This window comes from Heterodontus francisci, unplaced genomic scaffold, assembly GCF_036365525.1.
Source record: "Heterodontus francisci isolate sHetFra1 unplaced genomic scaffold, sHetFra1.hap1 HAP1_SCAFFOLD_58, whole genome shotgun sequence".
Lineage (NCBI taxonomy): Eukaryota > Metazoa > Chordata > Chondrichthyes > Heterodontiformes > Heterodontidae > Heterodontus > Heterodontus francisci.
Genome location: NW_027142006.1, coordinates 3,657,247 through 3,674,314, shown reverse-complemented (window position 1 = coordinate 3,674,314; position 17,068 = coordinate 3,657,247). Strand labels below are relative to the sequence as shown.

General features: G+C 42.7%; 2 non-coding genes across 2 annotated transcripts; both read left to right on the top strand.

Moving 5' to 3' along the window:
• The first annotated feature begins 3,513 nt into the window (after positions 1 to 3,513).
• Positions 3,514 to 3,595, top strand: trnas-gcu (transfer RNA serine (anticodon GCU)). Its single transcript has one exon. It is a non-coding gene; the product is annotated as a tRNA-Ser (tRNA).
• A 9,502-nt stretch (positions 3,596 to 13,097) lies between these two features.
• Positions 13,098 to 13,169, top strand: trnaw-cca (transfer RNA tryptophan (anticodon CCA)). Its single transcript has one exon. It is a non-coding gene; the product is annotated as a tRNA-Trp (tRNA).
• Positions 13,170 to 17,068: the final 3,899 nt, after the last annotated feature.

Sequence of the window (17,068 nt, the reverse complement as noted above, 5' to 3'; positions counted from 1 at the left end):
TCCAAAGCAGTGACAGAATGGTGGCTTTAGTGTGTTGTTGAAATAGCTTTGTTGAGTACGTGCTGTACTAATAGTTAAACAGTTCTTGGTTCAATCCCAGGTTTTGGCACTTTCAACCTCTCCTGTGTCTTTTTCTTTGTCTCCAATTGTCAAGCTGCATGATTTACTCTGAAATTAGCACCAGAGAACCAAGGCACCAGCGAGCATGAGGAGCTGAAATTAGCACAGATCAAATCCACTTAATATTTCTGACTGAAGATGGTTGCAAATGCTTCAGCTTCATCTTTTGCACTGACGTGCTCAGCACCACCATCATTGAGGATGTGAATGTTTTTGGAGCCTCATCATCTTGTTAGTTATTTAATTATCCACCACCATTCACGACTGGATGTGGCAGGACTGTGGAGCTGTGATATGATCCCGAAGGAGATATCCGTGCGCGGAGTGGCGGGATGTATGGAGAGTGATCCTGAAGAGGGTGTCCGAGCCTGGAGTGGAAGCTTTCCGTGGAGGTGCAGGAGTAGGCCATTCAGCCCCAGTGTTTTATAAAGGTTTAGCATAACTTATTTGCTTTTACTCTTTGCCTCCGTTAATAAAGCCAAGTGTCCTGTTTGCTCTTAGCAACCTTTTCAAACCTTGATCAAAAAAGATTGGTGTACATTGTCTCATTCTTCCTCCCTAACTGTATCACTTCACAATTCTCTGTGTAAAATTTTAACTGTTGTGTGAAAGCCCATTTTACCAGTGTGATTAAGTTCCTCTGAAGTGTGTTACTGTCACTGGCATAGGACCAAATTCTCGAGCATTCTTTGATGCTATCTCCGTGGAAAGAGCAATCTTACACACGAGCTCAAATTGGGATTTTGTGTGTTTATTATCTTTCCTCATCCACCAATATAAGCACAAATCTGTCTCATAATGTACAGTCTAAGAATGTGCCAATGTTGCAATGTGGTGATAAATTCTTCAGTGTCACAATGTACTCACCAACTGTTTCACTACTTTTCTGATTTCTGGATCCAAGTTTGTAGCTTTCCGCGATCTCTAGTGGCTTAGGGTTGAGCCTCACTTCAACGAAGAAACGGAAAATTATGATTTAAAGATTACACTGTCAATCATTCACATCTCTGTCTTCTCCTGAACTTCGAGTTCAAATTTGTTTGTGAAGTTGATTCACATGTTAAGACAGCACAGTCTTTGCCTTTGTGAAGGAAGTGATTTGGGAATGGTTGTTTGAAACTGTCCCTTCTTGCACAGAAATTCAGTGCAAATACTTGATCACTCACAATTTCCTTGAGAGAAATTTGTTCACAATCGCATTCGACACGGAAACTGCCTCAGCATTAATCTCACTGAAGCAGAATGTGACCGTGTTATATGTTTCAGAATGTTGGTGCCGTTATTTGTCGCTTTTAACCGAGACTGGGACACAGGGCAAGTTTGATCCGAGGTTGGAATATATTATCATTCAGGAGCAAGAAAAATCAAAAGGAACAAAATAAGAAAACCCAGTCTCTGGATTTGAGAATCTGTAGATCCGCTTTGGGAAAGTGAATCAGAGCAGAATGAAGGGTGAACTGTCCAGAAGAGATGAAGACACAGCTCAGTCAACACTTTCCCCTGGTTTATGATGCTGGAAGGTTCCTCACACAGAAATGATTCAACCCAATGACAAACATTCTTACAGCTGATAATTTATGCTACTGATTTAAGGACTGTCTCATGTGGTTACCGAGTGACGACGAGAAGATATTAAACTTTGTTCTATTCAATCTAGCTGTGATGAAGTTTGAATTTTTCTACCATTTATAAACAGTATTTGAAGGGTCTCGGTAACAATGTTCAGTGTTGATGAGAGTGGGGTCTGGGTGAGAAGCTGCTGAGTGTGACAGGGTCAGGACTGGATGCAGGAAGTTCTCTGACAGTCTCCCTCTATCTATCTAATGAGTTTGAGTTGATTTACGACTGGTAGCTTTTATTTTACTTTTCTTATTTAGAGATACAGCACTGAAACAGGCCCTTCGGCCCACCGAGTCTGTGCCAACCAGCAACCACCCATTTATACTAATCCTGCATTAATCCCATATTCTCTACCACATCCCCACCATTCTCCAACCACGTACCTACACGAGGGACAATTTACAATGGCCAATTTACCTATCAACCTGCAAGTCTTTTGGAGGTGGGAGGAAAACAGAGCACCCGGCGGAAACCCACACAGACACAGGGAGAACTTGCAAACTCCACACAGGCAGTACCCAGAACTGTATCCTGGTCACTGGAGCTATGAGGCTGCGGTGCTAACCATTGCGCCACTGTGCTGCTGTTGGTGTTTTGATAAATGAAGGAAGTTCCCTCCACCCATTTTTTTTGGACAGACAGTGTGGTATAAGGATGCCTCGGGTTAATGCTGAAGATAGTGGGATCAACCCCTCCCACTGTCAGAGTGATGATGTAACAGTCACATGAGATGAAGTTTGGGAGAAGAGAGAGCAGCACCAAGGATGCTAGCTTAGCAGGCTTGATGAGTGTGTATAGAGTATTGTGTAAATTAGAAAAGAGTTCTTAGTTCTTTCAGCAGGAACTGTGTCCAGAAAATATCGAGAAACTCACAATTTTATTATTCAGGAGTCGGATCACAGATATTAATTCCAAGTGACAGTTCTGGGACCAATTAACAAAAAAAGTAGAGACTAATATTGCTCACTGATTGAAATCCCCCAGTGAGGAAACAGTTAAACAGGTGATCTGTTGGGGCATCCTTCGATCCAAGGTTTCAGCAACATTTAATCTCCCTTTTTGGTGAAATTCTCTGTTATTTGCAACTTTTTTTATCAGCTTTGATGGGCGAGTGAAAAAACTGAAAAAATTGAACAGTTCCATGCTTTCTTTTCTTCCTTCTTCTCTTCTTTCCATCAGTTTCTCTTTTCTGTCCCAGATCAATATAATGATGAGAATCCCACTTTAATCTGTTGTTTCTGGTGTTTTATCCATTCCAATCAAAATTTCAACATTCCAATCAAATCTATTTGTTATTCCACAGTGTCTCTCCATGTGTTTTATTCTGTTGTATTCTCTCACAGTCTGTTTGATGATCAATGTTACATCTCACTCTCTGTTCTGGTGAAGATCAGAAGCAGTGATATCTGTTTACAGCACCCGACAAGTCGGCCTGAGGCTGTGCCTCGCTGATCATGTGGAGTTAAAGCAATTCTTCCAGTCAGTTAGTTCAGTTGTAATTTCATGAGAAATTCGGTCATCATGACTTCGTCAGTGACCTAATGGTTCAGGTGTCTGAGTGATGTTAATCATGATGTGATCAAATGATTGTATGTTCCAGTCTTTCCGTGGTGGGTTTTCACACTGAGTCGAAACGTGTTGGACATGGTCTGGAAATGTTTCACACCGCTCCATTCCCAACTTCATTTACTTCCAGAAGGTCTTTTCCATCATTACACAGCTAGCTGCACAGTCAGAAACTGTGCTGAAGGTGACAGCTATGTCTACGCAACTGACAAGGTGGCCGAGAAGTTAAGGCGATGGACTGCTAATCCATTGTGCTCTGCACACGTGTGTTCAAATCCCATCCTTGTTGCTAGTTTATGAACTGTTCAGTGTGTTGTTTATGTTGGGGGAGTTTATGTGTAAAGTCAGCCTCGAAACCCGTTCTTGTCTATGTCCAGACAGTGATTCCAGAATTGGTTATACTTAATTAAAATTGAGACAGACAATTGGAATTCTTCACCCAAACTGCACTGGAATGAAGATCAAATAGGGATCACGAAACGGAGCAGGATTTTTCCTCCCCTCCTTCTTTCCATCTTTACTTTCTCTGGATTTGCACCAAGTGAAAGACAAATGGGAAAAGAAAATGGCGAGGGAGCAGATGCAGAAAATTATCCTTTGGCAAGAAATTTATTTTCAAATCTTCTTGATAGATTAAGTGAGTGAGCAATGCTTTGGCAGATGGAGTATGAAATGAGGGGTCATTTAGTACCTACGATAGATCAGAGTGTTTTTTTGTAAGAGGTGAGATGTTAGAAACGGCGGAGGAGCAGAGACCCGAATACTGAATTAATAAAAGCTCGTGGACTGGTAGAAAATAATGTGAAAAGTGAACAGAATATGAAGATTGGAACTTATGTTGCAGTGATATAAAGCTCTGTGCTCCTGAAGTAAATGTCCAAGCCCAGATTGTGGGGAATCTGTGGAGAGTGATTTGGTTTTTATTCATTCTTGGGTGTGAGTATCGCTGATAAGGCGAGCATTTATTACCCATTCCTCTTGCCGTTGAGAAGGTGGTGGAGAGCTGCCTTCTTGAACTGATGCAGTCATGTGTGGAGTTTGCAAGTTCTCCCTGTGTCTGCGTGGGTTTTCTCCGGGTGCTCCGGTTTCCTCCCACAAGCCAAAAGACCTGCAGGTTGATAGGTAAATTGGCCATTATAAATTGTCACTTGCATAGGTAGGTGGTAGGGACATATAGGGACAGGTGGAGATGTTTGGTAGGAACATGGGATTAGAGTAGGATTAGTATAAATGGGTGGTTGATGTTCGGCACAGACTCGGTGGGCCGAAGGGCCTGTTTCAGTGCTGTGTCTCAAACCTTAAAAAAAAATATGGTGCAGGAACACCCACAGTGCTATTGGGGAGGGTGTTCCAGGATTGTGACCCAACAACAGTGAAGAAATGGCGATATCGTTCCAAGTCAGGATGGTGAGTGACTTGGAGGGGAACCTGCAGGTAGTGAGTTCCCATGCATCTGCTGCCCTTGTCCTTCGAGGTGGTAGTGGTCACGAGTTTGGAAGGTGCTGTTGAAGGATACTTGGCGAGTTGCTGCAGTGCATATGGAGATGGTACACACTGCAGCCACTGTGTACTGGTTGTGGAGGGATTGAATGTTTAAGGTGGCGGGTTAGGTGCCGATCAAGTGCGCTGCTTTGTCCTGGATGGTGTTGAGCTTCTTGAGTGTTGTTGAGTGGGATGTATTCCATCACACTCCTGACTTGTGCCTTGGAGATGGTGGACAGGATTTGGGGTGTCAGGAGGTGAGATACTTGCTGCAGAATTCGTAATCTCTGACCTGCGCTTATAGCCACAGCATAGATGTGACTGGTCCAGTTACGTTTCTGGTCAAGATGTTGATGGTGGGGGATTTAACGATGATAATGCTTCTGAATATCAAAAGGTAGATGTTTTTCTCTCTCATTGGAGATGTTCACTGCTTGGCACTTGTGTGGCCAGAAGGTTGCTTGTCACTTATCAGCTCAAGCCTGAATGTTGTTCAGGTCTTGCTGCTTGCAGGCACAGACTGCTTCAGTATCTGAAGAGTTGTGAGTCATCATCTAACATTCCCACTTCTGACTTACGTTGAAGAGAAAGTCATTAATGAAACAGCTGAGGATGTTTGGGTCTAGGATACTACCCTGAGAAACTCCTGAGGCAATGTCCTGGGCTGAGATGATTGGCCTCCAAGAACCACAACATCTTGCTTTGTGCGAGGTATGACTTCAGCAAGTGGAGAGTTTTCCCCCTGATTCCCATTGACTTCAATTTTGCTGGGGATCCTTGATGCCACACTCACTCAAGGGCAATCACACTCACTTCTCCTCTGGAATTCCACTCTTTCGTCTCTGTTTGGACCAAGCTGCAATGAGATCATACGAACATAAGATCAGAAGAACTAGTAGCAGGAGTAGGCCATTTGGCCCCTGGAGCTTGCTCCGCCATTCAATAGGATTATGGCTGACCTGATCATGACCTCAACCCCACTTTCTTGCCTGCCCACATAACCCTTGGCTCTCTTGTAGATAAAAATCTTGAAGACATTCAATGACCCAGCCTCCACTTTTCTCTGCGGTAAAGAATTCGAAAGATTAATGACCCTCTGAGAGAAGAAATTCCTTCTTAAATGAAAAACCCCTAAATCTGAATCTATGTCCCCTAGTTCTAGATTCCACCACGAGAGGAAACATCCTCTCAGCATCTACCCTGTCAAGCTCCCTCAGAATCTTATATGTCTCAATACGTTCTCCTTTCATTTTTCTCAACTCCAATGAGTATCGGTCCAACCTGCTCAACTTTCCTCATAAGCCAACACCTTCATCACAGGAATCAATCCAATGAACCTTCTCTGAACTGCCTCCAATGCAAGTATATCCTTCCTTAAATAAGGAGACCAATACTGTACACAGTACTCAAGGTGTGGTTTCACCAGCACCATGTACATTTGTCGCAAGACCTCTCTACTTTTATACTCCATCCCCCTTGCAATAAAGGGTAACATTCCATTTGCCTTCCTAATTATTTGCTGTACCTGCATGGTAACTTTTTGTGATTCATGCACGAGGACACCCAGATCCTTCTACACTGCAGCATTCTGTAATCTCTCACAATTTAAATAATATTTTCCTTTTCTATTCTTACTACCAAAGTCGATAACCTCACATTTTCCCACATTCTCCTCTATCTGCCAAATTATTTCCTGGAGCTGAGAGACCCTGGCAGAACCTAAATTGAGCACCGATGATCAGATTATTGCTAAGTGTGTGGTGCTTGATAGCACTGTTGGTGACATCTTCCATCGCTTTGCTGATGATTGATAGTAGACTGATGGGGCAGCAAGTAGATGACTGTGTTGTCGCTCCACTGGAACAGCTTGGCTGAGGGCGCAGCGAGTTCTGGAGCACAAGTCTTCAGTACTAGAGCCGGAATGATGTTCGGGCCCATAGTCTTTGCTGTACCGAGTGCCTGCAGCTGTTTCTTGCCATTATGTGGAGTGAAGCAAATTGGCTGAAAACTGGAAGCTGTGATGCTGGGGAACTCAAGAGGCCAAGTTGAATCATCCACTGTGCAATTTCTGACTGAAGATGGTTTCAAATGCTTCAGCTTTATCTTTTGCACTGACGTGCTCGGCGCCACCAACATTGAGGATAGGGATGTTTTTGGAGCCTCCTCATCTGGTTCGTTATTTAATTGTCGACCACCATTCATGACTGGATACCTAGTTTCTCAGGGCAGAGTCCTAGGCCCAAACATCCTCAGCTGTTTCATTGATGGCTTTCTCTTCAACATAAGTGAGAAGTGGGAATGTTCGTTGATGATTCACAACTCCTCAGATACTGAAGCAGTCTGTGCCTGCAAGCAGCAAGACCTGAACAACATTCAGGCTTGAGCTGATAAGTGACAAGCAACATTCTTTGATCTGATCCTGAGGGAGATATCCGTGCGTGGATCGGCGGGATGTATGGAGAGTGATTCTGAAGAGGGTGTCTGAGCCTGGAGGGCAGAATCTGTGGAGAGTGGTCCTCAAAGGATGTCCGTGTCTGGAGATTTAGGATCTCTGAAGAGGGTCTCCAAGCCCGTAGTGCTGGGATCTTTGGAGAGTGATCCTGAAGTGGGTGTCCGAGCCTGGAGTGGCGGGATCTGTGGAGAGTGATCCTGAAGTGGGTGTCCGAGCCTGGAGTGGCAGGATCTGTGGAGAGTGATCCTGACGAGTGTGTGTAAACCTGGAATGGAAGCTTTCTGTGGAGGTACAGGAAGAGGCCATTCATTCCCAGTATTTTATAAAGGTTTAGCATAACTTATATGTTTTTACTCTATGCCTCTATTAATAAAGCCAAGTGTCCTGTTTGCTCTAAGCAACCTTTTCAATCCTTCTGACATTGGTGTACATTGTCTCTCTGCTCCTGCACCCAGTTTAGAATTGTAACCTTTCATTTATATGGCATTCTTCCTTCCAAATTGTATCACTTCACAGTTCTCTGTGTAAAATTTCATCTGTTATGTGAAAGCCCATCTTACCATTTTGTTTTAAGTTCCCCTGAAGTGTGTTACGATCACTGGCATAGGACAAAATTCCTGAGCATTCTTTGATGCTATCTCCATAGACAGAGCAATCTTTTACGCGAGCTCAAATGTAGGATTTTGTGTGTTTTCTATCTTATTTCACCCACCAATATAAGCACAAATATGTCACGAAAATCTTGTTCACTGCAGTCCCTGCTGCTGTTTTCTGCCTATATTTACAGACTTTAATCTCAACCTCGTCACCATGTTCTCTAATATATTCAGGGGGCATCAGCAGAGAAAATGTTCAACAAGCGTGGCAAGTGCAAGGAAATGTTTATTTATGTCATTATGTCATGAACATAATATACAAACTTTTACATGTGTGAATCATCAAGATGTGTCTTCATAAATGGAACCCCGTCACAATAAACACTGTCACCTTTCAATGTTTAGCGGACAGGTTTGACGGCCTGATGTGTGTGATTCCCATATTAATGTGTTTGTACAAAGTTCGGGGAAAGATGGAGATATGAATAATTTACAGGGAAATCTTTTAAACATATTACCACATCTCTCACTCACAAAGATCTGCAAACACATGGATTCCAAAAGAACCTGAGTACAAAATCACCTAAAATAAACACTGCCAGAGAGACTTGCGATAACCTGTAGCTCAGGGAAAGTACATGATGTTATGGAAGGGATTCTGTTTCTTTTGTTAAAATATTTTTTGAAGAAGTCATAATCAAACTGAATAAGTGTAGGACCAGTTCTTTTTCAAGAGGGCACCAAAAGAACCAATTTGGCAACTATGTTTACTGGTTGTCACATGATTCAAGTTAAGTATAGAACAGAAACCCTGGTAACAGGGAGAAATGTGGACAGAGAAGTCAGTCATGCTCCTTGATTGGACAAGCTTGGCAGCAGCAGCGCAAACCTAAGACGGCAGAAAACTCACAACCTTTGGTTGTAGCAGTCAGTGTGTTTTACCTGCTGGAGTGAACAGCTGATAAAGTTAGCCTGTGGAATCGTCAAGGAAGGAGAGAAGACCACAACCCAGTTTGTTTTCCAGAAAATCCTTAAAAGACCCTGAGAAGTCCACTGAGTTAATTCATCTTGTCGCATGTCTTTGAAGAAGGCCTGCTAAAATTAATTCTCAATGCCTTCTGAAAAGAACTGTTCTAAAATACCCTAGTGACCTGTCTACGTATACTCGGAAGTTAGACTGTATTCCAGTTTTGGAGCAACATATCTCATCTGATGATTTCTTCAAAAATGAGCAAATAAACAGCCCAAGAGGTTGTTTTTGTCTGTAACAGAGTGCTGAATTTTTTTAAAAATCCCTTTTATTTTTTCTGCTATCCGGTGTGTGTGTGTGCATGTGGCTCGAAGATAAAAAAAAGGACTTTAAAAGTTGGTAAAGGTGAAAAAGGAACTTTTAAAATTTCCACCTGTGTGGTTATGCTTTACTTCATGACTAGTTAAAACTTGTTTGACAATAAATGGATAATTTTGTTGTTCATTAAAGAAACCTGGTCAGTGTCTTCTATTCTGGGAAAAATAGAGTACATGATTGACTGTATCAGTATGTGGGAAAAGCTCACATAGATGTTGTGACCTGTGGAGAAGTGGGATGAGAATAAAGAGTGCCCTCCTCTGCCCTTAGTTGTCACAGCACTTGTGATCTGGCTCAGCAGCTTAATTGGTTCGAGTGTTTGTCTTAGAATCATAAAATCTTGGATTCATATCCTTGCTTCAAAAGTTTAGCTATCAATCATTTACATCCATTTTCTTGTGAACTTTAACTTTTCTTATGAATTTCATTCACAAAAGAAAACAGCTCAGTGGTTGCCTTTGTGAAGGATGTGAGTTTGAAATGGCTGTTCCTGCTCGTACAGATGTCCAGTGCTAATATTACAACGGCAACTCAATCCCCTACAATTTCTTTGAGAGCAATGTGTTTGCAGTTGCATTTAACCTGGAAAACAGCTCAACATTAATCTCACTGAAGGAAAGTGTGACCGTGTTGTATGTTTCAGAGTGTTTGTGCCATTTTGTGTCTCTTTTAACCAAGACTATAACACGACGCAAAGGGGAGGGTTGATCCGAGGTTTAGAATATATTATCATTCAGGAGCAAGAAAAATCAAAAGGAACAAAATAAGAAAACCCCGTCTCCAGATTTGAGAATCTGTAGATCCGCTTTGGGAAAGTGAATCAGAGCAGAATGAAGGGTGAACTGTCCGACTGCCCAGAAGAGATGACGACACAGCTCAGTCAGCACGTTTCCCTGGTTTATGATGCTGGAACATTCCTCACACAGAAATTATTCAATCAATATTCATCTGCCAAGTCGGTCTGAGGCTGTGCCTCTCTGATCATGTGGAGTTAAAGCAATTCTTCCAGTCAGTTAGTTCAGTTGTCATTTCATGAGAAATTCGAAGTCATCATGACTTCGTCAGTGACCTCATGGTTCAGGTGTCTGAGTGATGTTAATCATGATGTGATCAAATGATTGTATGTTCCACTCTTTCCGTGGTGGGTTTTCACACTGAGTAGAAACGTGTTGGACATGGTCTGGAAATGTTTCACACCACTCCATTCCCAACAGGCCATGACCTGATGTGATGGAAATGTCATTTACTAAAAGAAGCTACATTTCCATCATTGCACATCTGGATGCACAGTCAGGATCTGAGCTGAAGGTGACCATCCTGCCCAAATTTCCATAGAGGCAAAAAAGACATGTGATGGGTTGCTGGCACAAAGCTGGGTGATGAAGTGTTTGAGAGGTTAAGATGATGGATTGTTAATTCCTTCTGTTTTACAAGTATGAATTTGAATCCCATCTGCATCAACAGTTTATAAAATGCTCAATACATTGTTTCTTTGTAATTCACCAGCTTTTGCAGAAAGTAGGACTGAAGCTGTTGCAGTACCTGTTAGAAAGATAGTCTAAGTTATTCTGAAGCCATCTTCCAATGTCATCTACATGTAAGCAGGATTTTAAAGGATAAGATGTAGTTTTTAAAAGTCATTTCAATCTTGCTCGAGTCTTTACAAAGAAGCCAGGTAAATCTCGATAAAAAGTCATATATATTTAGAGATCTTTTAAAAGCACTTCAATCTTGTTAATAAAAAGTCAGATGTAAATTTAAGAACTCTGATAAGGCCTTGCTAAAAAGTGACATACAATTAAGAAACAAAATACAACATTTAAAATGTCTGAACTCCCTCTGAAAGTTGACCCCTGCTGCTGCCGGTGTCTTCCTGGAATAGTGGAGCTGTTGTGTCAACAGAAAAGTCCTTCCCGAGCACCCCTGAGCCTGTTGGTACCGGCTCTAATCCAACCCAGGTAAAAATCAGGGTACGTTGTGGGCAATGAGCCCAAATTGCTGAACTACAGGTCCCTGTCACTTTAAAGAGTGGGCTGGTGCGATTATGATCAGAGGCTCCTTCTAAGCACATTTCTCACCACCACAACTTCCAGATGCTGGTGTTAGTGTGTGCATGTACTGGCAGTTGCAGTGCTGTTCAGACCCTCAATAGCAGTGAAAGTCTCAGAGTTCACCACTATTGGGCTGCAAAATCCAGGCCAATATCTCACAGTCCTGTTAGATTTGCTCTCCCTCTGTACAAAATCAAACTCCACACATTGTCTTTCACTCACTCCTGTTTCCAGCCCTGACGGTGCTGAAATCCCCTCTCAAAGGTACACAATCCAGTTGATTTCTGATCAAATACCTCCTTCCTCATTCAATAGAGGAAACAGAGACATGAACAGGAGTCAGGTGCAAGAAAGTTTCACCAACAGAGCAAAGAAAGGCACCAACAAAAGTCACACCTACTTTCCAAATCATTTCACTGGAATATTCTTTCACTTGTTTTGCAAGTGACTGCAATAAATCTGAAAATGAGCACCATGAGGTTTGTGTTCACTAGTCACTTGTTCTCCTGTGTTTGTCTGTCAGGTTTGTAATTCAATTTGTATTGGATATTGAAGAGAATCTCTTTTCAGATGATTGCACATTGTACTGTGTTTAAAGCAACCAACTTGTAAAATGGCAGATAATGAATGTTTCAATACCTGTGTGACCAGATTCTTCCAATGCTTTTCAACAGCTAGATTGATGATGCTTGCAATCTGTATCCTGTGGAGAATGGGAGAGGAGAATAAAAACATGGTGCATGAACAGGACAGACTGTGTAAAATGGGAGCACAGAAATACTGCCACCTCATTGAAAGTTAATGAGATTTATTCGAAGTCAGACACCTGTCCACAATGAACAAGTGAATACATTAATTGTCCACTTTCAATCTAAATGGGACTGAGGTTCCAACAGAGAAGTTTTCTGGAAAATACCTGCTGCAGTTTTAAAATTGATGAACTGGAACATCTTATACTAACTTTCAAATAACTGGAGTGATTGTTTAGGTCCCATAGTGGAGAGAAGGAGTTGTTTATAAATATAAGCAGAAAGACACATTTGTGGATTGGTGAATGAGCTTTATCTTTCTGAAATGTATTTGTCCATTGGTTGCAGGTCACTGGAAATTCTTTTTTACATTTCAATTGTAGCAGCAGCAGTTAGCAGTAAAATGTCTGATTAATCAGAGTAGTGGGTCTGAGAAACACTTAAACAGCCGAGACCCTGTAAAACAGAACTCCAAGTAATAGTTTAAATAAGGCACTGAACTGACAGAGCGGTAAAGGCCTGCTCAGGTCAGGAAAAAATACCCGACCCGAACCCGACAGAACCACATTGGACCCAAGCCCGACCCGGCCCGAGTATCTCCATTTATTCCCACGCCCAAACACACCCGAGCCTTACCCGACCACCGGAATGTTCACTTTGCCGACCTCCCGATTTCGAATCTACAGGAAGCTGCAGCATGAGCGCAATGACGTCATAGAGATGCTTACTTGCTCACTGAGCAGACTCAGAGTTTCCCTCCTTAATGACCCGGACTCCCAGCTTTGGTTGGCTTTTCAACTTTTGACACTTATTAAACTCAACTTCCCAGCAGAGTTAAATGTAATACTTACTGTGTGTGTCACACCCGGACTCAGTCCAACCTGGACCCAGCCTGACCTGAACCTGGCCTGACCCTACCCGAGTCCAAAAGCCAGACCCGGAAGAGCGACCCGACATGACCCGAACGCGACACAGGTCGTCGGGTCCCGTCGGATTCAGGTCGGATTGCAGGCCTTTACAGAGTGGAGGTCAGATGAGCATTGAATTAATTTCAATCACTGAATCTAAACAAGAAGTAAATCTGCCAGGAATGGAAAACTTTGATTGATCTGTGAGCTTGTGGCACAACGGTAGTGCGTCTGACTCCAGATCAGAAGGTTGTGTGTTCAAATCGCATCAGGCTCAGTTATGTTTTCCAGCAGCTCAAGTTCTTGGATTTTATATCAGAAGAGAGTTCGATCTATTGGAATGTTCAGTGAATGGTTGAATTTCAAGATCAACTTTAATAGATTAAAGTCCTGATTTCTGGTTCCGTTCCATTTCCATGCTCAGTTCTTATTTCACACTGTTTTATATCAGAACAATGTTTCAGGGATGTGATGTGTCCATTGTTTGTACAATTGCTCTGTCACCCAGTGTGAGAAATAAAACACAAACCGCCCAGCGTGCGGCTCAAACCCATACCTGGCTCTGTCTATAGGCTGCTTAGTTCAGTTGGTTAGGACGCAGTGTTGATAACAACATGGCTGTGGATTTGATCCCCATGTGCACTGTCACATGGTCAGTCATGAATTTGACACATTTTTGTAACACTTAAAATCCAACTTTTAGATGCAAACAAGTTTACATAAAATGTCAGAGGGAACTTATTTTGAATAACATCCATTATATCTTTGTCACTGGTCTGGAGTAACACAGAATTCTTTCCAATTATCTTCCGTTTGCTGATAAACGTTGAACTCGTGGCCTGTTCTCGTTAATGGTCATGAGCAACAAAAACAGACAGAGCGAGTCTGACCGCCCAGAGATGTGGAAAAGGCTTCAGTTTGGGACAAATGCAGCAAATCAAATGTTCACCCTGCCCCGAGAGAGTCAAAAACTGGGGGAAAGGACACAGGGAGATAGAGAATAAGCGACAGCAGACAATGTAAATATTTCCCATCCTTGATATCTCTCTATTCCAATCCAACCTTCAGAGTTGGGTAAATAATTTCAGTGTAAATTGTGCAGCTCAAGAGTCAAAACCAAAAGGCGATGCAGAAGAAAGGAGAACTGCCAAAACCCCAGATTGAACCAGGGATCTTCAGTCTAACACTCTCCCAACTGAGCTATTTCAGTCACACAGGCTTGGGATGATAAGTGGCAAGTAACATTCGCACCACACAAGTGCCAGGCAATGAATATCTCCAACAAGAGAGAATCTAACCATCTCCCCTTGACATTCAATAGCATTACAATCACTGAATCCAGCACTATCAACATTATGGGGGTTACCATGGGGAGCCATACAAATAACGTAGCTACAAGAGCAGGTCAGAGGCTTGGAATCCTGAGGCGAGTAATTACAGTGCAGCTGTTGGCTCCACCCCAGGGGCTGAATTTGTTCTGTAAACCATGAAGCAGCTTCCTCTCAAATCCCAGGTTTATCAATAAATCCTCTTACAAAAGCCCCAAAGTGTGATATATTCCTCTCACTCATCCATGACTCTTGACTCCCCAAAGCCTGTCCACCATCCACAGGGCACAAGTCAAGAGTGTGATGGAATACTCTCCACTTGCCTGGATGGGTGCAATTCCAACTCAAGAATCTCAACACCGCCAGGCCAAAGCAGCCCGCATGATTGGCACCCCATCTGCAAACATTCACTCCCTCCACCATCGACGCACAGTTGCAGAGTGTGTACCGTCTACAAGATGCACTGCAGCAATGCACCACGACTCCTTAGACAGCACCTTCCAAACCAGTGACCTTTAACACCTCGAAGGGCAAGGGCAGCAAATGCAGGGGATACCACCACATGAAAGTTCCCCTCCAAGCCACACACCATCCTGACTTGGAACTATATCGCCGTTCCTTCACTGTCGCTGGGTCAAAATCCTGGAACTCCCTTTCTCACAGCACTGTGGGTGTACCTACCCCACATGGACTGTAATGGTTCAAGAAGGCAGCTCACCACCACCTTCTGATGGTCAATAAATGCTGGCCGAGCCAGCGATGCCCACATCGCATGAATGAATGAACAAAAAAGTGAAGTATCCCTTGTGTCATTGTTTTGGTAGAAAATATAACCCTGGTGGAATTGTCCCTCCCAATCACACCTCGCTTCATAGAACATAGAAAATGGAGAAAAATTATGGCACAGAATGAGACCATTTAGCAATCGTGTCTGTGCCAGCTGAAAAAGAGCGATCCAGCCCAATCCCACTTTCCAGGTCTTGGGAATGGGATCTGAACAGATCTCAGAGCTCACATTATGTGAATGTTCTGTTGAAGTATTGGTGAGCTGATATACCAGGGGAGATTCACACTGTTAGACACAGTGTGAAATACATTCAAGTATTTATAAAACATTGTAACATGTGAGTAATATTCCCCATTGATTTCTCAGCACTGATGGATTGTGAAGTGGGAGACAGCCAGAAGTCTCACTGATTCACACTGACCATGAGCTGAAAATGAAATGAGATAAAGTTCAATCTTCAGCAGCGAGTTGCTGCAGAGAGGTAAGTGTCCTGAATCAAGAAGAGACTTTCTCATACTGCTGTTGAATCTCATTTCAAACACTCCTTGAACTCTCTGCCGAGGAATTCAGAGCTGGAGAATGCCTATAAAATCAGCCTAAAAAGGAAATAAAAAACACCCATCGTGGGGCTCAAACTCAAAAACTTGAGATTCAGAGTTTCATGCTTTCATCGACTGAGCTCACCAGGCCTGAGACAGTGTCCCCGTCCTGTCTGTTATTGGACGGTGCAGCTGTTGCCTCCACCCCAGGGACTGAATTTGTTCTGTAAACCATGAACCAGCTTCCTCTCAAATCCCAGGTTTATCAGTAAATCCTCTTAAAAAGCCCCAGAGTGTGATATATTCCTCTCACTCAACCAGAATAAAAGTTGCATCTTTTGCTCTTTTTACCTTCCAAACATTGACTTCTATTTTTCTCAGCATTTATTTCTCTCTCTTTTTTGTATTGTGCATTTCCTAATAAACATTTCATTTCAATTATTTATGAGGGATGAAATGAACAGAAGAGATTTTCTGCAATGGTACCAGGGGTGTGGGACAGAGTGAGTGGTTCAGATCTGGATTACACTGCCTGAGTGTGCTGGAGGCAGATTCAATCGTGGCTTTCAAAAGGGAATTGGATAAACACCTGAATAGAGAAAATTTGCAGGGTTACAATGAAAGGGCAGAGGAGTGGAATTAGCTGATTTGCTCTTGCAAAGAGCTGTCATGGACATGATGGACTGAATGGTCTCCTTCTGTACTGTAACCATTTGATTCCTTGATTCTAACTCTGTCAAAGTTGTTCTGAACTTGCTCTGCTCCAAGGAGAACAACCCCAGCTTTTCCAGTCTGAAGTTATGAGGAACCATGGGGAACCCACTGTAAACCTTCCTCCAGACAGAAATACAACTGTTCACCACTACACTGTGACCCAGCTGTTCACAATATACATCAATGATTCGGATGTGGGGACCAAATGTAGTATTTCCAAGTTCGCAGATGACACAAAACTAGGTGGGAATGTGTGTTGTGAGGAAGATGCAAAGCGGCTTCAAGGGGATTTGGACAGACTTAGTGAGTGGACAAGAAAGTGGAACATGGAATATAATGTGTAAAAATGTGAGGTTATCCACTTTGGTAGGAGGAACAGATGTGCAGATTATTTCTTAAATGTTAAGAGATTAGAAAGTGTAGATGGACAAAGGGGCCTGGGTGTCCTTGTCAATAAGTGACTGAAAGCTAACATGCAGGTGCAGCAAGCAATTAGGAAGGCTAATGATATGTTAGCCTCTATCACAAGAGGATTTGAGTACAGGAGTAGTGAAATCTTGCTTCAATTGTATATAACCTTGGTTGGTCTGCAGTTTGGAATAATGTGTGCAGTTTTGGTCCCCTTACCTTAGGAAGGATATCATTGCCATAGAGGGAGTGCAATGAAGGTTCACCAGACTTGTTCCCGGGATGGCAGGACTGTCCTATGAAGAGAGATTGGGGAAACTGGGCCAGTATTCTCTAGAGTTTCAAAGAATGAGAGGTGATCTCATTGAAAATTACCATCTATTTAAAGGGATAGACAGGG